Source organism: Equus caballus, chromosome 9, assembly GCF_041296265.1.
Source record: "Equus caballus isolate H_3958 breed thoroughbred chromosome 9, TB-T2T, whole genome shotgun sequence".
NCBI classification, from domain to species: domain Eukaryota; kingdom Metazoa; phylum Chordata; class Mammalia; order Perissodactyla; family Equidae; genus Equus; species Equus caballus.
Window position 1 is genome coordinate 62008092 of NC_091692.1, and position 27144 is coordinate 62035235.

The window sequence follows — 27144 nt, forward strand, 5'->3', positions numbered from 1 at the left end:
GCCATTTTGGAAATCCAGCCCAGGGATCCTTCCGCTGACTCCAGCGCCAGTCACCACCTAACTACGACCACGTGAGAAACCCCAAGGGGAACCACTCAGCTGATGTGTCAACCCACACAACTATGAGAGAGAATAGTAAGATTATTATTTGAAGTCATTAAGTTTTGGAGTAATTTATTACGTGGCAATAAGTAATTGGCAATAAGTAAAACGTCATCTGACACCAAGGTCCGTATTCTTTCCTCAACACCACTCTTTGAGTGTTTCTCAGCAGACATTATTGGAATTGGGGTGGGAGAATTTTTTGTTTGGTGGGACTTCCCTGCACACTGTAGGACCCTTAGCACCCCTGGCCTTTACCCACAAATCTGATACCCCTCCCCCCATGACAAGGTGATAACTAACAATGCCCTCATATTTTCCCAAATGACTCCAAAGAGTGACATCCCTAGGTGAGATCTCCAGGTAGACAAAGCCACCTTGAGATAGTTTAAAACTGAATTCCACACTTACAAATGGAAAAGAGAGGGCAGTTCTGTTAGTGGGAAAGGATAGAAAGGGAGAGCCGCAGGGTGTGTTACCAAGTCCAGCTGCAAGGGGTCTCTGCAGCCCCCCTCTGACATCGAAGTTGCTTGTCGAGACATTTTGGGCCCCGGACTCCCTAAGCCTTGCAGGCTGTTTGGTGGTAACCATGCCCATGGGGGAAAGGTGTGGGAATGACAGCACTATAGAGCCTTGATCTGGGAGGGAACCAAGAGATCATCTGTCCAGCCCTCTCATCTTATTGCCCACTGAAGCCAGAGGGGGGAGTATGCACCAGGACTCCACCGCAGGACCTCCCATCCCCCGCCCCATGTCCTTTCTACCACTCAGCAAGGACACGGCTGTGATTGAGGTTATTTAGATGGTAACGTGGACACATTTACCCTCAGATGCAGAACGCAGCTGTCCAAGCTGGGCTTCTGTGATTGCTGGTTGTGTTAGTTGCCAGGGCTGCCCTAACAAAGGACCACACATGAGTGACTTAACAACAGAAACTGATTGTGTCACATTTCTGGAAGCTAGAAGTTCATGATCAAGGTGTCAGCAGGGTTGATTCCTTCTGAGGGCTGCAAGAGAGAATCTGTGCCATGTTCTCCTCCAGCTCTGGTGGCTTGCTGGCAATTTTTTGCATTCCTCTGCTTTCATCTTCACATAGCGTTCTCCCTGTGTGCATCTGTGTCCAAATTTCCCCTTTTTATAAGGACACCAGTGATATTTGAGTAGAGCCCACCCAAGTCAGTATAAGCTCATCTTAACTTACTTCTGCAAGACTCTATTCCCAAATATGGTCACATTCTGAGGTACTGGGGGTTAGGACTTCAACATAGGAATTTGAGGGGGACACAGCCCAGCCCATAAAAAGGTGTTCCGTGAACTCAGATGCTTTCACGTGAAGTGTTGCCTTGGATTTCCTAAGTTTGCATCTTGCTTTGACTCTTGGCTTAAAACTGTACAATGCAGTGGATTCCCTTGAAAACTCTGATTAACCCAGATGAGCCCTGGGATCTGTGTCTTTTCCGGAGGCAGCACGTTGTGGCCTGAGATCTGCTTTGGCAACAACAGAAAGTCTTTGATGGGGCCTCTAATCTGCTTCTGTGGACACACCTGTGACAGCTGTGACCCTGGTGTGAGTCACATTTTGCCTTCAGAAGGATCCCAAAGGATGATATTAGCTGGCTGAAAACACCTGGGAAGTGCAGCCACCTGAGGGATGAGGAAACTTCCAGCTTTAGAAGCACATTTACGACAGATAATGGGATGTGAGAGAATGTAGGAATAGCCTGATGTCATTGGAAGTCCAGGAGAAGTATTCAGTCACTATTCATTCATACATTCTTTCAACCTGTTCTTAGGGAGCACTCAACACGAGCCGGGCACGGTGAAACGTAAAATGTAGTGGAAAAGAAAAGCAAACTACAAGCAATTTCTGATTCTGATAAACGATAGGAAGGAAACAGTGTGCAATAATAAGGAACAATAAGGATATCAACTTTTTTTATTGAGGTATGATTGACATGTAACATTATATTGGTTTCAGGTGTACAACCTAATGATTTGATATTTGTATATGGGATATCAACTTTTGAAGGTGGTCAAGGAGCCCTCCTTAATGAGGTAACAATTAAGTTGAGACGTGAAGGGCTCAGGCAACGGTGCTCCAGGTGACAGGAACAGCTGGTACAAAGGCCCTGAGCTGGTGATGAACTTGACGTGTTTAAGGAACGGAAAAGAAACAGAAGCACTGAGGCAGAGCTTCGTGGGCCGGGACAGGGAAATTAGACTTCAGGCAGATACCGTGCGATGCTGCTGAGGAGTTTTAAGCAAGAGACTGACATGATTTGATTTCTGTTTGTTTTTTTCCTTTAATTCTTCTCCTCGTCCATCAGGTTGCAAAAAATATAGTTTGAAAACACATGGTGTTGGCAAAAGTGTGGGAAACAGACAAACTCATATGTGTTGTAACCCTAAGGGGAGCAATTTGGCAACATTTATCAGAATCTTAAAAATGCACAATTTTGACCTAGCAACTTTATTTCTATGAATTATACTTAAATTTCATGAACTTACATATATGTTTTAAATCTAATGTATACTAGATTATTCATTGCAGCATTGTGTATGACTGCAAAATATTGGAAAAGACCTAAATATCAGAAAGTGATTAAATCCAACAATATCAACAAATAAGGGCTCGGTCAGTAAACACTGGTCATCCGCACAATGTGCTGCTGGGCGGCTGTCAGGCTGAACGAGCTCTGGGTGGACTGCGAGGGATCAGTTTCTGAGATATCCACACAGTCAATTTAAAAAGGTTCAGAGCCATGTGTATAGTGGATATTTGTGTAAGAAAAGGGTGTGTGCGTATGTGTGTGTCTGACTTTGGGTCCTCCAGGAAATGGACACCAACATGAAATTAGAAGTGCAAAAGATTTATTGGGGGAACAATTGTGGAGGATAAAGGGGAGGGAGAGCAGGAGTAAGATACAGGAGCTGTCAGCTCCCAAGGCCCGTCTGACGCCGTGGAGGGAGAGTGGGGGGGAAGGAGGATTGGGAAGGAAGAGCTGCGCTTCGGTGCAGCTCTGAGAGAATCTCAGCTGCAGAGCAAAGACTACCCATCAGAGGAGTCTTGTGTCAGGCAGGACTGCTGCTCAAGTACCCCTGCTGGGCTCTGTCCTTGGCTGAGAGCAACCTGGGAGAGTGTGGCCTCAGTGTGACCACTGAGGTGGATCCCTTCAGTGCAGCAGCCAAAGGCTGTCAGCTGACGACAGCCCTTGTAGTCAGTTCTTTCTGGAAGATGGGTCTGAGCTGTGCACCTTCAGGGCTGCTGCAGATTTACATGCATGGAATATTCAGGAAGGATGAAACTGCGCAGCACTGGTTACCCTTGGGGAGAGGAAACTGGTGGCCAGATCACAGGAGTGGGAGGCAGACGTTTCACCATATGCTCTTTTGTACCATTTCAACTTTCTCTTCTTCTTTTTGAACTTTTAATTCGGTGGCATGCAGTGCATTCGCTGTGTGGTGCAACCACCACCTCTATCTAGTTCCCAAACATTTCATCACCCCAAAAGGAAACCTTTACCTACTAAGTAGCTGCTTCCCATTCCTTGCCCCGACACCCCCGGCAACCGCCAATCTGCTTCTCATCTCTATGCGTTCACCTATTTTGAATAATTCACATAAGTAGAACCATACAATATGTCACTTTTGGTGTCTGGCTTCTTTCTTTCTTTTTTTAAAAAAGATTTTATTTTTCCTTTTTCCCCCCAGAGCCCCCAGGTACATAGTTGTACATTTTTAGTTGTGAGTCCTTCTAGCTGAGGCATGTGGGATGCCGCCTCAGCATGGCTTGATGAGCAGTGCCGTGTCCGCGCCCAGGATCCAACCCAGCGAAACCCTGGGCCGCCAAAGTGGAGTGAGCAAACTTAACCATTCGGCCACCGGGCCCGCCCCCATGGCTTCTTTCACTTAGCTTAATGTTTTTGAGGTTCATCCATGTTGTAGCATGTATCAGTATTTCATTACTTTTTACAGCTGAATAATACTCCATTTTATGTGTATACCACATTGTGTTTATCTATTCATCAGTTGACAGACATGTCGGTTGTTTCCACCTTCTGGCTATGGTGGTTGGTCCTGCTATGAACATGTGTGTACATGTATTGGTTTGAATTGAATTTTCAGTTCTTTTGGGTACATACCTAGGAGTAGAATTGCTGGGTCATATGGTAATTTCATGTTTAACTTTTTGAGGAAATTCCAAACCATTTTCCATAGTGCTGTACCATTTTGTATACCCATCAACAGTGCACAAAGGTTCCAATTTTTCCCCATCCTTGCCGATGCTTATTTTTCATTTTTTTGATAGCACCCTCCTACTGGGTGGGAGGTGGTATCTCATTGTGATTTTGACTTGCATTTCCCTAATGTTTAGTGACATTGAGCATTTTTTCACAGTTTTATTGTCCATTTGTGTGTCTTCTTTGGAGAAATGTCGATTCAAGTTCTTTGTCCATTTTTTAATTGGTTTGTTTGTCTTTTTATTGTTAGAGGTGTTTGTATAATCTGGATCCCAGACCCTTATCACCATTTGAATTTTAATCCATGTAAATATATTACCTCCTCAAAAGAGAAATAAAATTAAAACTGTAGAGAAGTAAAAAGATCTTTGGCTGCTGTGTGGATGACAGGTGAGAGTGGGGCCGAGTGGAAACAGGAGGAACAGTTCAGAAGGTGCCACTGTGTCCAGGCCGGAAACAATGGCTTAGACACAGGTGGGGGCAGTGGAGATGGAGAGAAGTGGACAAATGTGAGATGGGAAAGCTGGATTGGATCTAAGGCTGTGAAAGGCGAAACGAGGAGCAAGGGACAGCGAGCCAGCTTTCTTGCTTGAATTCCTGGGTTGGGGTGCTCTGTCCCCAGAGGAGGGACAGGCTCGGGATGGCATGTAGAAGTGAGGGCATTGAAGGTTTGGTTCTGGATACCTTGAGTCTGAAGTGTCCGTGAGTCATCTAAGTTGAGATGTTGCGTTGGGGCAACCTCTGTGGGTCCGGAGTTTAGGCTTCCCGCTTGATCATTTCCCCTCAAAATACCACCGATATCTGTGCAGGACAACTGGCCATTTTAAGGTGACAAGAAGAGGAAAGAGCATTCCTCGGAGGGGAGAAGTGAGTGCCAAGGCATGGCAGATGGTGCTGGATTGAGACACCGCAGAGAGTTTAAGCCTGAGAATGGCATGACATGATTTGCATTGTAGACAGATCTCTCTAGTGGTAACACGACAGACAGATCAGAGGGAGGTAAAACGGAACCAGCTAGAAAGAGGTATTGCTGAAATAAAGGAGCTGAACAAAGTTAAGGCAGAAGGGGATGGAGAAGAGGGGACAGCTCGAAGTGGATGGGACTGGGGGTGGGGAGGGGTCGATGAGCTGGGAATAACTCCCAACCTTCTGGCTTGAGTGACTGCGGGGGTGGTGGGGCCATTTCCTGAAAGCAATGTAGGAAGAGGAAGGGGAGACAAATTCTTAATTAGCTGAAGCTTGACTCTGTTCCCAGAGACAGGGCCGGGGTGCTGAGAAAACCTTACCACAGCCTTCCTCCCAGCCCCCCACGGCCGCCCTGTGCTGGGAACTTCACAGCTGCTTTTTCTATCGCTGCCAATGTGACTCTTTTTCTCCTAGGCCCCCACGTCAGATCCGTCACCAAAGCCTAAAAATTCTGCTGTTAAACTATCTCCCTTCTGTCCTCACCATTCTGTTCTTACTGGGCCTAAACAGCTGCAGGTGGCAAGGGCCTCTCTGGACCTCTGGGGGCCTGTCGCCGGCTTACAGGAGGCATCTTGCTGTGCTTAAGATGATGCTACTGCAAACTGTGCGCCCAGTCTGCAGCTATGACTGGGAGCTGCCCTCCTAATAGCAGGATGCCAAGCCTCCGCCCCATCTGATAGGAAATGCTGGCTAAATCCGGGGTCAGAACTCAGTAGAAATTCCTCTCAAACTTTGGAAGTGGGACAGCCCTTTGAGAAGTGGCTGACCGCTGTTCATGCAGCTGCCCATCCCAGCGAGAGCCTGGTTTTTGCACATGGAACGTCTGACATGATAGGGCCTTGATTCTGGAGGGCCTGCCACCCTCTGTGGGTCACAGCGCCAAACTCTACCTTAGCTCCCCATTTTGCACTTAGGGATTGTGTGAGGTCTGCACCGAGTTGGCCAGGTACCTACTGTCAAGAGTCCAGCTAGGAGCAGCGACGTGCGTGTGTGCGTGCATGTGCGTGTGCATGAGTGTGTGAGAGAGTGCATGGACACACAAGCACCCATGTACTGTATGGTCTGGCGGGAGCTGGTGGTGATGGTTCAGGAGGTGGGAGAGGACTGGCTTGGGAGTTAGGAGTCAGTTGGACCTAGGGTTCAAGTCCTGGCTGGATCACTTATAAGTCGTGTAACTATGGGGAGGTCATTTCACTTCTCCAACTGCCACCACGCTCAGGAGCTGTCAGATGACAGGTTTGACCAGATGCGTCAGAGCCTTTCTAGTATACAAAAAAAAGCACTAAACTTTGATGGTCTCAGTGATCCAAGGCTGTATGCAGACCGATGTGTATCGTCCACTAAACACTGTTAGTGGATCTTTGGCTGCTTGAAGCTGAGTATTTCTGCTGTCTCTGGAATGGAGGTTGCATTCTGGTGAGCTGGGGGTTGAGGAGGAAGCTTTTTTTCTTTCAGCTTACACTACCTGGGTCCACTTACCTCCCTGATTATAAAGTAAAAGGTGTGAGTGTGTGTGTGTGTTGTGTGAGTGTGTGTTACATGAGTGTGTGTGTTGTGTGAGCGTGTGTTACATGAGTAAGTATGTGTGTGAGTGTGAGCATGTGTGGCAGTGGATCGGGGTAGGATGGCAGGGAGTTTTCCTGCCAAGGTCTCTGGATGGTGGGAAATGTGCAGAAAAGAGCATGTCAAGTAGCCCTGGGACGAGGAGATGGCCCTATGCTCTTCTTACTCAAACGGTCTGCTTGTGCGCTGTGCTGGCTGCACCTGGAGGCCGAAAGTGTCCCCGAGTCCCAGCGAGGTGCTCCGGAAGGTGAGGGGGAGAAGGGAGGAGGTTTGCCTCCTCATCGGTTTGATTCATGGTTGTAACTTGTTGGCAGGCTGAGAGGTTTTTTGTTTTTCAGTCAAATGAAGCTTTTGTTGGATGTTTGAGTGAAAAGCACGATATACTCACATAATCAAAACCCTGGCGTGGGGGAGAAAACCAGTCTTTATTGTATAAGCGATTGTGTATTCCTAAAAGCCAGAAAGGATCATTTTAAGCACAAAATCTGGTAGACTTCTCTTATTAGACTGCTTGAATGCATTTTATGTGTGTGTGTGCGTGTGTGTGTGAGAGAGAGAAAAAGAGAAGCTGCGTCTGCTCAGCTCACCTCCCGGGACAGTGTGAGTGGGGAGAAGCTGGGCGGTGGGCTCGGGAGCCCTGCGCTCCTCCAGGGCCCGGGCTCCATCTTCATCTCTGACCCTCCCAGAAGGTCCCGCACTGTGGGCCCTCAGGACATGCTGGTGAAGGAGAAACTCAGAGAAGGGCTGTGTGAGCAATGAAAGTGTGCGTATCTGGGGCCACAGCAAGTTACTAGGGGCAGCTGTGTGACTCTGGCCTGTCACCAATGAGCTCTCTGACCCCTGGACTATATCCTCAGGGTCACCTACAATACTGTGGACCTTAGACCACAGAGTTGAAGCTCATGTCCTTGGGCTACACCTAGGTACAGCTACCCACTGACCTGGGGTCACTCCCCTTGTCTTCAGGATAGAGCCCCTGCCTCTCAGTCACCCTCTCAACTTCCCTGACCGCAATTCTGGTGATTTCAGTATCCATAGAGATGGTCCCTCCTGTCCGCTGGTTCCTTTCTCTCCTCTCCCTCCCTAGACCTGCCTGTTATTAAGAACAGAAAAGTCTCCCAAACTTCTTCTTCAACCAACTCCTAACTTCTCAGCTCTGTTTGTTTCTCTCAGAACCCCAATTCCTACCATTCCATTCCTTAACTGGACTAAAATCACTGATCCTACCACATTTTAGGATGTTCTCACTGTGCTCGTGTTCTCTCTTTCCTCCTTATCCAACTTAAATTTCATGGCCAGTCATTGTAACAACTCCCTCCCACACGCATTAACTTCCCTGCCCTTCTCCAGCTTTGTGGTACTCACAACACCGCAGCCCCGGGAGAATTCAACCCTCTGGCGACTCCACACCTGTGCCCGCCGCACCTCAGTTGCCCATCCCCACAGATGGATGGAGAAAAAGATTATAAACATGCTGACTGGTGCTGTTTTAAATTCAAGTGAGGGGCCGGCCTGGTGGCACAGTGGTTAAGTGCGCACGTTCTGCTTCTCGGCGCCCAGGGTTTGCTGGTTCGGATCCCAGGTGCGGACATGGCACCGCTTGGCAAGCCATGCTGTGGTAGGCGTCCCACATACAAAGTAGAGGAAGATGGGCACGGATGTTAGCTCAGGGCCAGGCTTCCTCAGCAAAAAAGAGGACTGGCAGCAGTTAGCTCAGGGCTAATCTTCCTCAAAAATAAGTAAATAAATAAAAAATAAAAATAAATTCAAGTGAGCCCTTAGTGCTCCCTGGATACCCCACCACGTTCTCTGGTCCGTCTATTCTCTCCCTCTCCTGCCTGACTGTTTTTTCCCTCGCTGTCCTCCAAACTCCAACAGGCCACCCCATCCTCACTCTCAGTTAGTGACACTGCTTCTGATTTCATGAGGAAATAGTGAAATTAGAAGAGAATTTGAAGAGATTCCGGTTATTATATCTGTCTTAGTCTGCTCAGGTTGCCATAATAAAGTGCCACAGACTGGGCAGCTTAATAACAGAGATTTATTTTCTCACACCTGGAGAGGCTGGAAGTCCAAGATCAACATGTTGGCTGGGTTGATTTCTCCTGAGGCCTCTCACCTTGGCTTGCAGATGGCTGTCGTCTCACAGTGTCCTCTCATGGCCTCTCCTCTGTGTGCGCCCGTTCCTGGTGTCTCTTCCTCTTTTTATAAGGACAAGGCTCCTGTTGGATTACGGCTCACCCTTACGAGGCAGACAGTCCGCCCCTTGCCCAGCACACAAGCTTAGCAGCTTCACCTCCTCCCAGGAGGCCCGGCCTCTCAGGAAGGGTCCAGGGGCAGAGCAACCCCTCCCTCACCCCCTGCAGTATGCTTTATTTTACTTTTAAACAGATTTGATTTTTCATTCACTTCCCTAAATCCACCAAAACACAAAGAAACAATGGGATTCCAGGAAGGTCAAATGGTTTGTGACGGAACCTTTCCTTCCCGTTTGCTAGTGGAAGTTCTGTGCCATCCCTTCTTCTCTTGTGCCTCCTGCGGCAGCCCAGGAGGGGTGATGTCTTCTCTCCCACTCTCCACCACACTCAGCCTTCCTGCTCTCAGCCCCCCGTGGCTTCTGTCGCACATCCCTGTCCAGGAAGGCAGACCCCAGCATGTAGGCCCACAGGGGAGAAGACATCAGGGCACCCACACAAGTTTATCGCTCATCACTGTAGGCACCAAAGTCAAACCGAGCCAGGGAACGCAGAGCTCTGAGACTGGGGAGGGCAATGAGTTGGAGAAGAAACAATTTCCTTGGGCTCTTTTATAATTTTCCTGAGTTTCTCCTATTCTTCCACCTCATTCTGGCGTTTGAGCTTTTCTGTCTTTCCTTCTTCATAATGGTTTCCCATAATCTTAAGGACAGAAGGAGTCTCCAGTGTGGGTTTCCTTATTTCTCAGACCTATAAACTCACCCCGCTCCTGGCTTATACCACCCGGAGGCCCTCACCCGGAAGCCTAATGATCCATTAAAATGGGGAGAAGAGCAGCAGTGACTGGCATGTATTAGAATCAAGGGGACACAAATTATACAAGGTCACTTTCTCTCGGGCCTGAGGCTGCTTCTCTTCCTTCAGGCAGGCCTCAAAGAATCAATCACTCCTGCTTTTCCAAAGAGAAAGGGATTCCGGATTTTCTTTATGAACTCATTCCTCCTTATGATCGAGGCATTTCTCTTCACCCACAAAATCCTTCCAGCTGCAGCTTCAGCATCAATATAAATGAGCAGCATACTGTTTTCTGTCTCCCAGGTTAGCCTGTCTTAGTTAGAATTTGATTCTTTTCCCTTTTTCTCTGTTTTTATCATCATAATCTTATCTTCACATCTTTCTTTTTTGGTCCCCTCTCCTTTTTGCTGTCTTTTCTAATCTTCTGACTTCATAGTCATAGTGCAAACGCACAGTGGAGAGTAAATAAATGTTTCACATTAGTAAATGCTACATCACTTGGTCTGCAATAACAGCTTATATTTACTGAGCGTTTCCCATATGCGAGCTCTGGCCCAGCTCCTACACGTCACTGTCCTGCCGAAGCCCCGGTGTTCCCTGCGAGGTCGTTAGGAGGGCTGGGACGGGAGTGAGGCAAGTGGGAGGCCCGGGGCCCAAGACTGAAGGAGGCGCCCACTCTAGAGTCTTGCACGTGCAGCATCAGCCCCTGAGAGAGCCTCGTCCTGCTCCCCTGGGCGTCACTATGGTCTCCATTCCACTGTAACATACAAGCAAACGAGGCGCACAGAGGACGGGCCATGCACCCAAGGTCACAGAGCTGAAGAATAAACAGAGTTTGAACACAGGTCTAGCTAACTCCCGAGCCCAGGCTCTTAAGAATTATAATTAATACATACTCAGAGCCCAAAATAGCTTTAAAGGGCACCAGTCTTAAATATGAAGAGAAAGCCAAGGGTCATCAGACATGCGAGGAAAGCCTGTAACCAAATGCCAGAGACCTAACTAAGCACACAGAAAAAGAAACTCAGAAAGTCCTCAAGCTGAAATAATGCAGAAACAGAAGAAAACTTCAAACAAACTAAACTTTATATCCTTGAAGAATTAGAAGATATTGCATCCATGAAAACAGAACAAGATTAAAAAAGAGAAACATTCAGAGAATAAGAAAACACTTGTAGATATCAAGAAGTTCATAATAGAAATGACTATTTCAATTGAAGCATTGAATAGTAAGGTTGAAAAAAATCTCCTAGGAAATAGAATAAGAAGACAAAGAGAAGACAAATAAGAAGACAAAGAATAGGAGAGAAAAGACGAAACCAGAGAATCAATCCAGGAAATCCAACATCAAACTTATAGGAGTTCCTGAAAGAAAGGTGAGCCAAAATGTAGAGTAGAAAATTATTAAAGACATGATATAAGAAAATTTGGACCAAGTACCCAGTGCACTGAATAAAAAATAAATAAATCATTGTGAAATTTGAGGGATAAAGAGATGATCATAAAAACTTCCAGAGGGAAAAACAAAGGATCAGAAATCAGAAATCAGAATGGTATTCAGGCTTTTCACGAACACGCTGGAAACTAGAAGACAATGGATTAATGTTTTCAAAATTCTGAAGAAAAATGACTTCCAAACTGCCAACTGAATGTGACGATAAACTAAAGACATTTTTCAGACAAGAAAAATCTCAAATTAAGTCTCCATTGACCCTTTCTCAAGAAGCTACTAAAGGATGTGCTTCAACAAAACAAGGGAGTAAACCAACAGAAAGCAACTCAGGAAACATCTAGTCCAACACAGGAGAGAAGTGAAGTCCCAGGGCAACACGGTGCAGTAGGTCTAGAGTGCTCTCAGTACAGAGTGGAGACACAGGATGGAGGACATGGGATATCTGCATTCAAGCAATAACAAGGACTAAAGATCTGATAGCCTGCTTCATGTGTTTGCCTATGCTGAGAAGAGTTTAACAAGGAGTTGGAGGAGTTAGTGAGAGACGTCTAAAAACCTGAGCAAATGTGACAAACTAGACAATTATTAACACTAGGGAAATCATTGTACTTGAAAGGAAATGTAATTATGGCAATCTCTGGGGCTTAGCTACGAACAATATTTAGCAATATTTACCTAGGCATATCAACGTAAATTTTCCATATTGATTTATCTAAAAAAAGTGAAATACTATATTGAAGATTGATTGTGAATGTGTGCATGTGTGTATATAATGTAAAAGCTAAATTTCCCTCTTCTATACTAGGAAGGTATTACGTGCCTAAAGTGGAAAAAATCAAGAAGTATACTACTTAAAACTATGGAGGAAAATACCAGAAAAATGTCCGAAAGAGTCGAAAGTGCTTGCATCTAAAAAGTAGGACTCAAGGGTGGAAACATGGTGAGGGAAGGGAATCTCTGCTTTTTACTATAAGCTTGCTAGTACAGTTTGGTACCATGATCAAAATTAACGTTAAAAAGCAATTTTGATATCCACTTATTTTCTTGCCTTTTTTCCCTCAAATTAGAACCAAAAGATGGAAAATATCACCTCTCTGGGCATTTTTGTTCTTTGAACAGAATGTGCTCTTACTCCTTCCTCTCCAATATTACAGAACAGAGCAGTAGTTTTAAGGACCTCAAATGGCACATAATCTTCAACCCAATATTTGACTTTGAAATTAATTTTACAGTTATATTTGACTACACTTAGGTCATAATTTACATTGTGAAAAGCCAGCTCGGGAAAAATTTAAAAGCTGTCCACCTTTCCCACTGCCTTCCCCAGAGTAAAGGTTTCCTTACTGTTTCTCTGATGGAAGCATCGATTACAGCAACACAGTTCCCTCTCGCGAATTTTGCCCTCATTTGCATTCCCACACCTTGCCCAGAAGGGGCTGTCAAATTCAGAGGTCTGAACCCTCCGATCACCTTTCAGTCACTAACTCGATAAGTGTTTATTAAGAGTTCCAGGATGCTCGATGCTTTCTTAACCCTCTAGGGGAAAGAAGACAGTCCCTGCTGTGAACGAAGGGAGCCAGGAACAAAAAACAGGTGAACAAAGCAGAATTAGGGGAGCAACTGTGAGAGGCAGGAAGACGTGCTGTCTGCATCCTGAGTAGGGGAGCCCGGGATGGTGGAAAAGCCCAGATGGGGCTCCAGACAGAAGGGAGGTGGACCTTGGCCCGTGTGCTCAAAGGTCACATCCTGCTCAAACAATCTTCCTGGAGTCTCCTGGGTTGCCCCCCAAAGTTAATCAGGGCCTCTCTGGGCTAACGTTGTATTTTGGATATGCTTCTGGTCCTGCAACCATCATCTGGCATGACGACTTGTAACTATTTGTTCCACGAACTTGTGAGTTCCACCAGCTCCGGGGCTCTGCATTTGGCAGCCCCAGCCCCCAACTCAGCCCAAGTGTTTGAGAATGCAAGCTGATGAAGGAGTGAATACTGTTTACTGCAAGGAAGAAAATGATGTGTGTGGCACAGTGTGCGACACTGGAGGTGGGACTCCTCTGCCCCCACACTGGCCTCCCTTTCCCATGCTGCCAGGTTTGTATCCGCATGTGGGGATGTGGGAAGGCTGGTCAAGAGAGGGCCAGAGAGCCAGACAGCCCAGGGAGTTCTCCCTGAATGTCGTCTCAGGGAGAGTCTGAGCTCGGGCTGCATTGGCACATCAAGGACTCCCAGAGAATTCACATGCCACCCTTCCCAGCCCTGGAACTTCACACCCACTCCGTGAAGGCCCAGGAATGTCCTCTCCTGATTTCTCAAAAACTCAGAGCGAACCAGCAGTAGAGGCCGCCTTGGTGCAGGGTGCCACTCTGTGTGTGGCCAGCATTGACTGACCTCCCCAGATCTGCAGGTCTGGGGTCACTGGAGCCCATGTTGTGAACCTTGAGAGGGCAAGGAGAAGGAGATGAGTGAGGCAGGCAGGGCCTGGTGGCTCCCCGATCACCCACAGCAGAACCTGCCTCTGAGGTATCGAGGGGGCGGCCCGGACAGAGCTGGTGCCAGTCTCCTGTGCTACCTCTGCCACAGTTATTTAGGTTTGGCCTCTTCATCTGTCAAAAGGCCCTAGTAATAACTCCCCCACGGTGTGTCCACAAGGCCAGGCTGAGACAACGCACGAACACGGCCAGCACAGGGCCCCTCACCCAGACAGCCCTCTGTGGTTGGACGGTCGATACCATTGTGGTCCCTGTTTTCCCATCCTCAACTCTGCAGTACCAGCTCTCACGTGTGGAGACAGAGAGCACAGCAGCGTCCTGAAAAATGACAGTTCTAACCGTGACTTGCATTTTTTATAATTCTGTTTTTCTCTTGACCCAATTAAAGAAAAAGGAGGTTTTTTGCTCCTTTTCCTCTTGGGCCCAGGGGTTGTGCTAGTTAGCCCAGCTGCGGGTGGATGTTGTCAATCAGAGTGTGCAGGAGGGACCCTCTGAGCGGTCTCGGGAGGCAGTGCTATGCAAGGTCAGGGTGAAAGTCAGCCTCCCCGGCCCCTGCTCAGCCGTCCTGGGGGGAAGGGGCTGGCGGAGGTATGGGGGCAAGGAGCAGATCCGCACGGACAGCCCTCTCCCCCATGCAGCTTCCAGTGCCCTTTGTCACCAACCTAGCCCCAAACTAGCTGTCCTGGAACCACCTGAGCCCGTTTAGAAGACATGCACGCTCAGACTCCACCTCCCCCCAGGATTCTGACTCCAACTGTCTGGTCTGCAGTGAGGCCTGGTCACTGGGACTGCTGAAGCTCTGCCCCCGATCTGAAGCGCAGCGGATCTGGCTCCGGGTTAACCCTTTCTTTCTTCGAAAGTCGTCCGAGTCATTCTGCACAAGGAAGGAGAGTGTGTGCTCAAGGGTCAGGCGACCCCGGTTTGCACCCTGGCTTTGCCTTTGTGACCTTGGGCAGGTCGTCTAGCATCCTGAACCTCGGCTTCTTCATGTATACAATGGAGAAGATAACAGCATCGCAGTGAGCATTAAATGAGACCAGGCCTGTAAAGTGGTTAGCACGATCCTTGACATGTCATTACTGTTAATTACTATTAATACTAATTACTTGTATCACTTGGAGAAAATGCTCTTATTTTCTACCTAATCTTGCAAGTAGAGAAAGCCTTGGGATTATCAGAGACACTCACCTAATGGATTCTGTAAATTACCACGTGAACAGGGCCACCCTAGGCCATTTCTTTTCTCCCCACTCTACCTGTAAGTCCCCGGGAAATCCTCCCAGATCTTTTTGTCCCCAATGGCAATAGGAATGTAGTCCCATAATATACCATTTCCAAAGCATTTTTCAGACCCCTGCCCTCATGACAATTCCACGGCTCCTTCTCAGCCTGTTGGACAAGGTTAGTCATCTTGATGAGCACAGCAAGCATGGACAAGCCACAAAGGCAGGCAACTCGGGCACTAGCTGTGCCCCAGTGCTGCTGCCCCTCCCCCCATAGCAGGCAGTAACGGGGGACAGGGGTGCACTGAGGATCCAGTTGTGGGCGTGCAGGAGCACGCAAACGATGGAGTCACTGAGCAGTCATGGAACCCCAGACCCCTCCCTTCTCATGGCTTCTCCCTTCCCAGGTGGTGTCTCTACCGGGTGAACAGACAGGTCCCAACAGCAGGCTGCTGACTGGTGGCTCCCTCCTGGGGACTACTCTCCCTGGCCTCTGGAGAAGAGATGGACGCAGGAGGGACATGCATCTGGGGAACCAGGAAATGTCAGAGGTTACTTCCTGAGGAAGGAAGAGGCCCTTGAAGAACTGGAATGAGGCCATGTGGCTGACACAAGTGAGCAAGGATGTGAGTGGGGAGCTAAGTAGGGTAACGTGTGGGCTTTCAGGCTGCGCTTGAGGCCTGTCTTTACTCCTAAGGTGGTGGGAAGTCACTGAGGCTGCTGGCAGTGGGGATGCCATGACCAGATTTATATTTTGTGCTGGCTTCAGTTCTACTTATAATCCCTTTATTGTCTCCCAAAAAAGCGCTCCCGACACAGCACATCATAGGCCAACACTGACTTACCCCGAGCCAGGCTGTGTGCTTAGTACTCTGCCTGAATCAGCTCCCTCTGCCATGGAGCCCCAGGGCATGTCCAGGAGGACACCAGGGTCCTGTTTTGTCCCTGGCCTATTCCACGCTTCCTCCTGCTCCTTTGCAATGGGATGAGGGGCTGTTTTTGCTTCCTGGGTGTTAGAATGGGTGAACCAGACTCACCTCCTTCTGATGTCACTAACATTCTCAGCATCATATGATGTGACATACTCAGCATCAAAGGTTCTCAGAACCAAAAAGACACCTGACACTCACCTTGTACACACTGTCACCTGCTGCGTGAACTCACTCCTCTAAAAGCCACTACTGGGTGTCAAGATGCCAACAGAAAACATCCCTCTGGATTGAGTGCTTAGATGCAGGGGCCTCCTTCCCACCCCAGGTGAACTACCCCCAAATGGCAGACCTCCCTCCACTTGTGGAGGCTCATGCTGCCTGGACAGCTGACCTCAAGCCAGGGATGTGCAAACGCATCAGTCAGGTCGCTGTCCCACCTCAGAGAGCAGTGAGGGGGTGAATTCACTCATTCATAATGTCCAGAAGCACCTTCTTCAGAGCCTAGGAGGAGTGAGGAAGGGCTAGTGAATGGTGTCCCCTAACAACCACCACTTCTTGAGAAACGATCAAACAGCTGGCACTTGATAGACATTGTCCTTATCCTAACGACAATCTATTTCAATCTATTTCACAGGTGAGGAAACTGAGGCTCGAGTGGTCAGCTAGTCCCGGTTACATGCCTCTTAAGTGGCTGAGCTGGAGTTTGAACCTGGGGTGGTCCATGTCGCAGAGCCCACACAGTGCAGTGACAATATCCTCCCTCCCAGAGGTGCAGAGTGGCCGGAGCCTCTCTGGTGAGCAGGCACCCGGAAAGAGGCCTTGTCTCTATGGTTCATATTAGCCTGGTCTCACAGTCCAGCAGTTCAGCCCCAACTGCCTAAATAGATCCCAGCAACTGACTGCTGAGATAGCACTGTGCATGGGTGCAATGGGTGCTCAGAAGCATTCCTTTTTCTGTCTACACTGAAGCACCATTGTACTAGAACCCCCACGTCCTACAGAGGCAAGTGAGACAAGCCTTGCTAGTATCACGTTACAGGTTATCCAGGGCCCTAAACTGCACATAGTCACAAAAATGACGTCAATGATTTTTGACTTTCAAAATATGATCCTGAAATGGATCATGCAAAGTAGGGAGATGCACGTCATTTGAGAGTATCCAATAGATGCTGGATGTTGCCAGAGATGTGGTAGAGGTGCCTCCTGTACACCCAGGTAGGGCAGACCAGATGGTATTTACAGTTTGAACACAAGTAATCTGGGAACTGGTGTGTGTGCATGTGTGCACTTGTGTGTGCGTATGTGTATGCATGCATGTGCGTGTGTGTTTTGGCCCGGGGGAAGGAGTGGGAAAGCTGAGAGTCTAAGAGGGTCTCCAGATGTCCCTCCTGAACATCCATTGTTACTATTCTGCTTTAATTTATTGTAATATTGGAGGCCTTATGCTAAAAGCAGTGTGAAAACTGCTGCTAGAGGGGAATGGTGAGTTAACGAAGAATTTTGAGCAGAAGAGTGACACGGTAAGATTTGCATTTTAGAAATATCACCCTGCTTGCAGGGTGGGGAATGGATTGGAGGGAGGCAAGAGAGGAGGGGCTAAGTCAACTGGGAGAGGACTGCAGTGTGGATGGCAGCCATCACCAAGGCAGCAGTGAAGAGCACGGGCAGAGGAGAGGGGTATTTTGGAGTAAAATTAGAGGGACTTGGTAGTTCCTGGAATGTGCAAGATGAGAAAAAGAAGGCATCTTGCATAATACATTGGCTCTGGTCTGGGAGGACGGTGGTGGGAGTCGCTGAGCTGGAGCGCACAGGAGAGGAGCCGTCTCTAAGGAAGGCAGATGAGCTGGGTTCTGGGCATATGGGTGTGACAGCTCTGTGAGGCATTCCAAGGACGTATGGTCAACTGTTGGCTGCATTTTCAAGCTTAGACTTCAATGGAGAACGCTGGGCTCTGGGTACAAACTTGGGTTTTCATTACAGAAATATCATTTAAAGTTACATGAATGGATGAGGTAACCCCGGGGAAAGTACACCTAGAAAAGGGAGAAGGGCCCAGGAATGAGCTCTGAGAAACCCCAACATTAAGAGGAGGCAGAGAAATTAGAACCAGCAAAAGAAACAACAAAGTGGCTATGGGATGGGGGGAACTGGATTTGAGTCTGAAGCTCAAGAGAAAGCACTAGGTGTGGATTTGTGAGTCATCAGCATCTAGGATGTCATTGAAATGATGGGAGAGGACGGGAGTGAGAAGAACGGTGAGCCTTGGAAACATCAACTTGTCAGGGGAGAGCGAGGAGAAGACCTAGAAGGAGACAGAAAAGCATTGGCCAGGGAAGCAGGAGGATGCAGAGAGAGCAGAGTCTCAGAATCCGCATCAGTCAGGATGCTTTCAGCTGCAAGTAACGAAGAGCTGGACCCAGGCCCTGGGCTGCTCATGTGGACTCATCTGTAAAATGGGGTTAGCGATGCCATTTTCTCTGTTCTCTCACTGGGTGGTTGTGAGGCACAAGTGACAGAGTCTATGAGACGGGTTTTGTGAGCTGTGACTCCTTCCCTAGACGCTAGTGACAATTCTTAGTCCTTGGCAGAGTGGATTGGTACCAGGACTTTCACTGTCATCTTCACTGAGTACCTGTTGCCTCCACTCCTGTGTGTTCAGAACTGAGTTCTGTCCTGGTGTGACAGATGGACAAACGAACTATCCCAGGACATACAGCACGCCCGCAGGCCTTCCCTCACTCTCTGCTGTCAGGTCACTGGCTGCATAAGGGTCCTCCTGCTGCCAGGGCCAGGGCTCTTCCTATCCTGTGTCCTGGGGCTGTCGTGCAGGACCCTGTGATGAGCACTTGAAAGGGAGAGGGTGTCTTCATTGCCACCTGCTGCATAATTTAATTAGTCACTCGAGCCAAAGGGACCCATGGGACAGGGAGAGAGAAACAAGTGAGAAAAAAGAGGTGGAGGTGAAGGCAGCTGGAGGTCCAAGTTGGCAGAGTTGGAATTAGACAAGGATGGGAAACGGAGAGGTGGGTGCTACAGGAGGACCTGCTTCCACCTGGTTCCGAGGTGTGTTCTCTGGATGTCTCAGAGTTGACAGAGCTCACGCGGCAGACAGTGGGAGCCCAGGCCAGGACAGAGGTGGCAGAAGGGAGGCCGGGGACAACCTGGAAAGATAGATACTGGAGAGAAGGCTGGCAGGGCTGGGGAGATGGGGGTCATGATGGGAGTGCCTGGGACACCAGGAATAGGGTCTCCAGAGCGGGAAGCAGTGTAAGAAGGAAGAGCAGGCCGGTGATCCTTCCTGACATAATTTTTGGCTATAATTTGGGTAATAACAGCTCCCATTGGTGGAGCATCTACTCTGTGCAGGACCCATTACCAATAGCAGTTTATTTAATCACACACTGCGAGGTAGCTATTGGTATTCCCCACTGACGGATGAGAAAACAGGGGCTCCCAGACGCCATGTGGCTCACCCCGGGCCACAGAGCCAGTAAGAGGCACAGTCTGGCTCAGAGGCTTGAAAGCCGGTGACCCAGCCCTGCACCACAGCAGAACAGCGACAGCAGCATCCTCCACAGAAACGCCCAGCTCCTCGTTCCTCTCCCCTCATCCCTGGGGTTGACTTCTCCCCAGGCCTTAGGCCTCACCTAGACATCCAGGGGCCACAGGGCATGGCGATAATTGCCATTACCCCAATTTCTTAGGGGCATTTTTTAAAGACAATCACAGACTAAAACTCAAAGGGATGCATTTCAATGGCAGATTCACAGGCCCTGAAACTGTTAATAGAGGAAGTAATCCTGAACAGGGGGCTTTTACGTCATTCTCTCTACAAGTCAGTAAGTGATTGCTTTATTTATTCATCAGTTCATTCCTATATTCATTCATTTCTCCATTGTTTATTCATTGAGAGTCACAGTAGTACAATGGTAAAGAATATGGGCCCTGGAGTCAGACGGCCTGGATTCAAATCCTGCCTCCTCATTCACGAGCTTTATGAACTAATCTTTCTGTGTGTCAGTTTCTCCACCTGAAAAACGGGAAAAATACCTCCTGGGGTTGAGGTGAGGGTTAGTGGGTTAATAACTGAAAGCACTCAGAACAGTGCCTGGCCCAGTAAATGCTAACCTGTGCCAGAAGGTACTGAGTCTGGTGGAGCACAGTTCCTGCCCTTGAGACACTCACAGCCCAGGAGGGCTGCTGTCCACCCCACCTACAGGCCATCACAAGGGCAGGATGAGGCCAGGTTGCTCTTGGCCTGTCCTCAGCCTCTCCGAGGACTTTTCTTTCTGAGGCAGATGCTGCAGCCCTGGCCTCAGTCCAGGGGGAGGGGCGAATGCTGCTTTTGAGCCAGGTGGGCACCAGTCCTGCCTTTGGGAGTTGGTTCTGACCCCCGGTATGGAGGCCCGTCAGGCTGAGCAGCTGTGTGCATCCCTCTGATTGCTTTCTTCTCCCCTGAACCCAGAAATGTCTTCCAGGCTGAGGTACGAGCGGCTTTCAGGATGCCAGGGGCTGGCTCTAACAAGGGCTCATCTCCCCGGGGAGGCTGGCCAAGGAGGATAAAGTCCCAACACTCAGCATGCTGACCCCAGGCGCCTCACAGCAGAAGGCAGCTCCCAATAAGGGAAGTCACAGCTGTAAGTAGGGCACTGGCCCTGGCTTTGTGGCCTGCTAAAGACATCCACTGCCCCTAGTGCTTTGTGCCTCGGATCCTGGTGGCTGCTCCATTACGGCGACAGCCTCTGATCTCTTCCTTTCAGGGGAGCGAAGCAGAACAAGGCTGACGACTCAGCTGTCTGTCTGAGGCGGCGGCTTTCAGAGCCAGGAAGCTTGGAAAAATGAGGTGACAAAAGCAGCTGGCCAGCAATTAGGTAATGCCAGCCCGCCTGCTGGGCAGCCCTGCACACAGCCGCCCCAGAGCCCACGGGGAAGCCCAGGGGAGAGCGGACACGTGGATTCTGTGGTGGAGGTGCACGGGCGTGCATCAGAGGAATGGCTACGGTGCGCTGGGACAGAGGGACCCTGGGAAGTGGCCAGTGACCTAACGGCTCTGAGCCTCACCTGGACAACAGGGTGGAGAAAGCCTCTGTCACTAGGGGGTATGAGACCCACTCCCAATCCTACCACGATCACAGGTGATGGGACAGGTGGTCAGTAAGGCCAGGGTCTTTCCTTCTCTAGTGTTACTTGCACGCAGAGGGGCTGCACCAGGCAGCGGGCCGCAGGCACAGGGGGTGCTTGTGAGCATCTTCTGGCCCCCTCCTCAGCCAGGCCTGGGCTCCGAGCTGCGGAGAGCCCCTCCCTTGGGCTGCAAGGCCCTCCAGAGACGGCAAAGGCTTCTCCCACACAACTGCCTCTTCTTCACCGGGGTTTCCTCTCAGCTTCTCCGTCCTGGACCAACAATATCCTTGGTTTATTCATTTTTCTAGTCCAGGCAGGTCCTGCCATAAGTCTTTACCCCAGGCCCAGCTCTTTCTTCCTGCAAAATTCATTGCAACGCTTTACTTCTTGGGTGAGCCTCAGGGGACGGCAAAGCCCAGGACCTCTTCTCCAAATATGTGAATCTCTCTCTCTCTTTACAACCAGGTACCTATTTGGGTATTTTTGTTTTTTAAGTATATATGGGTCTGAGTTTCTATGTGGAGAGTGGGAAAAGCCCATTAGTTTTAGTCCTGGGTTCAAGTTCTGGCTTCACTATTTACTAGCTGTGTGACTATGAGCAAGTCACTTAACCTCTCTGAACCTCAATTCCATCACCAAATAATAGTTTATATAAATGTCTCCCCCCTATATTGTCTCAGCAGCTCTTCAGAATAGCTTTATAACAAAGGGATTATTAGAAAGTCAACTTCACAAATGAAGAAACAAAGGCTTTGAGTTCTTTTCACTGAGTCTCCCTCTGGAACTCACGGCTAGTGACAGAACCTTGACTGACTCTGAATTCCCCACTCTTTCTATGGGCTCAGGGGAGGTAGGCATCTTTCTCTAGATCACTTCTCAAAGTTGTTGCAAAGGTCAAAGGATGTTATCCATTAGTTTATTTAATAGATGTTTGCTGGGGGCCACAGTGTGCCAGCCTGGGTCTCCTGGAGCGGAGGGCTCCACAGCCGTAAGGAGCTGGGCTAAGAGGAGCTGGGGGGCAGGGAGAGCCCCATGCCCTCGAGGAGCCCGCCCAGGGGTTTTGCAGAGGCAGCCGGCCCCAGCAGAGCACCTGGCACAGGGCAGGGGCTGCCCGAGCCTGATGAGCGATTCCACGCCCCTCCCTCTCGAGGCCTCCCTGCTGAGGCCCCTCACAGTTCACCCTCACGACACCCTGTTTGGGAGGTACCATTAGCCCCATTTTACAGATGAAGGGGATGTGGATCCCCCAGGGCAGTGGAGCCAGTCCTGGCTGCATGTTAGAATCAACTGGGAAGCTTTAAAAGCCCAATGCCCAATGCCCAATGGTGGCATAGTGGTTAAGCCTGCACACTTTGCTTTGGTGACCCGGGGTTTGTGGGTTCAGATCCCAGGTGCAGACCTACACACTGCGCAAGCCATGCTCTGGTGGCGTCCTGCATGAGAAGTAGAGGAAGACTGGCAACAGATGTTAGCTCAAGGCCAATCTTCCTCAACAAAAAAAGAAGAAAAAAGCCCAATGTCCAGACAGAACCCCAGACCATGAAGTGAGGAACTCAGGGCTGGGCCCAGACATCAGGATTCTCTCCAAAGCTGCAGGCCCAGGGCAAGTGCAGCAGGGAGGAAGGCACTGTCTTGGAGGCCCAGCACCTGCGATAGAAGCTGATGGCGGAAGCTGATGAATGGCTGTGGGAGTTGTCCTGGTCCCTGGCTCTCTCTCTTGAAGGCAGTGGAGTGTAGGGGAGGCTCTCCTCCTGCTCACCTCTGGCCCTTTTGAGCTGGGTGATCTTGGGCAAGTAGCTTCACTTCTCCCTGCCTGTTTGCCCAGGGGTGTTGTGGGGTCACTGTGTCCTGTGGGTAAAGCAATTGGCACCTATCAGAGCCTTCATGAATACTGGTTACCTCCCTTCCTCTTCCCCCAGCTGCTGCCCAAGTTTGGGCTATTTTTCTGTTTATTCACATCTCCTCCAGAGGAAGTGAAACTCAAATCAGTTCTCCCTCTTATTGGCAGCACTACCCAGAGGCTGGATGGAGCAGGGGAACAGGCAGGGAGAAGCTCTGAGGCGCGGCCAGATCCAAGACGAGCAGGTCCTTCTCTGTGCATGGGCCAGGTCTGGGCCTGGGGGCTTAAATGAAGGGAAACAGTCTGCTCTGGGTCACAGATGGCCTCCCAGGTTGCTGCCCACTGGGGCTTCCCCATCATTAAGATGAGGTGGGGGCAGCGACCATCCTTCTCTGTCCTTGGAGGGAGGTTTGAAGAAGCAAAGATTAAGGGCTGCCTACAGAAGAGCTGGTTGGCCAACAGGCAGCCGGAAATAACCACCATCCCAGGTATTTGTGGTCAGAGGCAGCGTCACTCCCGGGGGAGCTCAGTACACGGAGCGTGACAGAAGCCCAGGCAATCCAGAGGACCCTTGGTGCTTTTCTTCCCTTCCACCCCATCCCTGCCCCCCAGCTCTTTGTGCAGGCCTTCTCCCCAAATCTGCTAGAGGCATCCCTGCTGCCTCAGGAAGTTCAGGGTGTTTACATATTCAAAACAGGCCTTTGAGAATTGTCTAAGTGAGTTCAGGCTGCCAAAACAAAATCCTGCAGAATGGGTGGCTTAAAGAACAGGAATTTATTTTCTTACAGTTCTGGATGTTGGAAGCCCAAGGTCAGGGTGCCAGCAAGGGTTGGCGTGAGAACCCTCTTCCAGGATTGCAGACGGCTGCCTTCTTACTGTGTCTTCACACTGGAAAGTGGGGGCGGGGGGGGGGGCGCAGAGCACGGAGGACCTCTCTGGTCTCTTCTCATAAGGACACTAATCCCATTTAACCCTAACGACCTCCCAAAGGCCCATCTCCAAATACCATCCCATGGGCGGGGGGGGGGGGGGGGGGGGGGGGCATTAGGGCTTCAACAGATGAATTTGGGGGGACACAATTCAGTCCATAGCATTCCACCCTGCCCCCCAAAATTCACGTCCTTCTCACTTGCAAAATATATTTATACCATCACAATAGCCCAAAAGTCTTAATTCATTCCAGCATCAACTCCAAAGTCTAAAGTCCAAAATCTCATCTAAATCAGATGTGGGTGACACTCAAGGTACAATTCATCCTGAGGCAAAATTCCTCACCAGCGTGAACCTGTGAAACCAGACAAGATATGTGTTTCCCAAATATAATGGTGGGACAGGCATAGGATAGACGTTCCCATCCCAAAAGGGAGAAATAGGAAAGAAGGAAGGGGTTCCCAAGCAAATCCAAAAGTTAGCAAGGCAAACTCCACTAGATCTTCAGGCTCAAGAATAACCCTCTTTGGTTTAATGATCTGTCTTCCAGACCCTCTGGGCAGTCCAACCTCTGTGGCTCTGCCAAGAGGGGGTGGGAGGCTTGCTCAGGGTTCTTGGAGCTGTTGAAATTGAGGGAGCTTGATAATTTGTAAAGTGGCTTCAGGTTCTTCTTTCCTTTCCTTGAAGAACAGTGTGTGTTTGCAACCAAGTAGCTCTATGGCCTGGTCCTGTAGAATCCAAGAAGTCCGACAGCCTTCCTTCATCCTGTCCAGCTTTCTGTCCCCTTTAGCTCAAACTGGCAGCATCTTCGCTGGTATAATCCATCTCTACTCCTGGCTTCCCCTGAGATGACTGATTAGATCTGCAGTCACATCCATGACCTCTTTATGAAACGGTCGTTCAGCCACCCTTAGTGTTCTATTCAGAACAAGCTTTCTCATTTTTTTGCAATAAGGCAGACTGAGAATTTTCCAAATCTCCAAGTTCTGTTTCCTTTTTGCTTAACAATTCTTTCTTCAATTTCTCTCTCTCCTTTTGCATTTTACTCTAAGGATTCAGAAGAAACCAAGCTGCTCCTTCAACACTTTGCTTAGAAATCTCCTCAGCTAAATATTCCAATTTCATGGCTCACAGATTCTACCTTCCACAAAACACCAGAACACAGTTCAGCCAAGTTCTTTGCCACTTCATAACGAGGATCACCTTTCCTCTGGTTTTCACTAAGATGTTCCTCATTTATGTCTGAGACTTCACCAGAATCACCCTTAATGTCCATATTTCTAGCATGCACCTCAAACTCAGTGTGAGGAGAGTAGCCACACATTCAGGGGCCAGTGCCAGGCTGCCATGCAGGAGACCAGTAACATGTGGAAGCTGAGCCTGCAAACATTCCCCTGCATTCAGGCACACTGCCAGCCGCTGGGTGGGAGCCACATGAGTGTCCATCCTTCGATCTGGCTGGGCCTCTGTTGAAGGCTGCAGGTCATCAATGGATCAGCTGCTTGCTTGTACTCAAGTCTTTTCCAAAGCCCCTCTAAGCTGTCCCATACAAACACCAATTTTCAAAGGTCTGGAAGACACGTAAGCTCTCCAATAGCAGGGAGCCTTTGCACCCAGAGGGAGGGTGGTGATGAGAAAGAAAAATCCCAGCATCACTGTGTTGCCGGGTCAGGAGAGTGGGGAGTCCCCTTTCCCTCTTACATAACAAACGTGACTGGCAGCACAGCGCAGTGGTTTGGTACCCAGGCCTGGGAGCCAGACTGCCATGTTTAAGTTCCGGCTTTGCCCCATTCCCTAGCAGTGTGATCCTGAGTTAGGTTTCTCAATATCTCTATTTCAGTTTCTCCTCTGAGACACAGAGATGATAATTCCCATTTCATGGGGTGATGGTAAGAAGTAAATTAACTAATGCAAGTGTTTACACTAGTTTATAGCACATAGTAACTGCTCAAAAAAATGTTAGCCATTAAGGTGCACTCATAATTACATACATGGCTAATGGCTGACAGCCAATCAGAAGCCAAGAGGCAATGAAGAGGAGTAGTCAAGACCAGGGGCTGGGAGGGAAGAGGTCTGCATTGAGATGGGGTGACCTTGGTACCCAGCCTCTCTGAGCCTCAGTTTCCTCATTTGTAAAGTGGAAATTACATAGCACTTGCAAATCTCTTATAATATCTGGCAGTATTAAGTGTAAAATAAATACAACTACATTTTTCAGATAAGGAAACTGAGGCACAGAGAGGTTAGAAACTTGCCCGAGGTTACAGCTAGAAAGTGGGAAAGCTGAGATTTGAGCCAAGGCTGTCTGCCTTCAGAGTCATGTGCCCATGCTTCAAACAAGTTGGTGAAAATATAATTTATTCATTCATTTTTTTCATTAGGGGCTGTTAACAGGATAACATTTGCCAAGCAAGAAGAAAAATTTGTTCCTAAACCTAATTTCCAGTGAATTTTTTTTCTATCCTCTTTTGATAGACGAGCAGCCTCTGAAGTAGAGATTATATAAAAATCCATTTGCAGTGACATCTACCTAAACATTATAGACTCTTCTGGGGGTTCATGCCCATTAGTGGGTGATAAGGCTTAAGCTACAACATACCCAAATCCACATACCGGACTGGAAGGACTTCCTGAGAAAACCAAGCAGTGTACATGTGCCCGCTGAGGCTGCTTATTTCAGGTGGTATTTAATGCCACAAAAGTAGGCAGGAAGGGTCTAGAAGCTCCCTGGGAACCCCTGCAGAGTAGGCTGGGCCTGTGCTTATAAATGAAACACAGGCTTGGGAGCCTGGTGACACCAGCTTGACTCTCACCTCTGCCAACGCTAGCTGTGTTTCCTTGGGCAAACCCAACTTCTTATCATTCGGCAGCACCCATTCACGGTCAACACATCTCTGTTCAGGGAGACTTCTATACAATCAGTGACTCTCAAAGTGAAGAGTGCCGACCACCTGCTTAACCCCGGGACACCTGTTAACACGCAGATTCCACAGCTTTACCCCACTTCTACTGCGTCTCTTCCTCTGGGAACCAGGCCTCCAGATCACGTCAGGCCCGCGCACTCAGCCTGTACCCTATACCTGGGGCTGGTGTGGGGACACGGAGCAGCTGCAGAGGAACCTCCGAGACTATGCTGCTATGGCTCTGCGGGCAGCTTTGCCTCAAACCTCAAAATCATGATCCTCTTGGAGGTGGCACCCCCAGGGACAGCGGCTTCTGCTCCGGGCTGTGTGAGCGCTGGGGGACCTTGGTTACGGACTCGCACTGGGTGAGTAAAGTGCTCTGTAACATACAA

At 49.1% G+C, this 27144-nt stretch overlaps 1 long non-coding RNA gene across 3 annotated transcripts; it reads left to right on the forward strand.

Moving 5' to 3' along the window:
• LOC102148163 (uncharacterized) lies at positions 1-27144 on the forward strand. 3 transcript variants are annotated; one of them, XR_002810394.2, is made up of 7 exons: positions 1-135; positions 1896-2046; positions 15434-15652; positions 16593-16752; positions 20424-20595; positions 20719-20829; positions 26720-27144. It is a non-coding gene; the product is annotated as an uncharacterized lncRNA (long non-coding RNA). The 3 variants fall into 3 exon arrangements; XR_290838.4 differs by having other exon boundaries at positions 15434-15640; positions 26231-27144; XR_290837.4 differs by lacking the exon at positions 26720-27144 and having other exon boundaries at positions 20719-21827.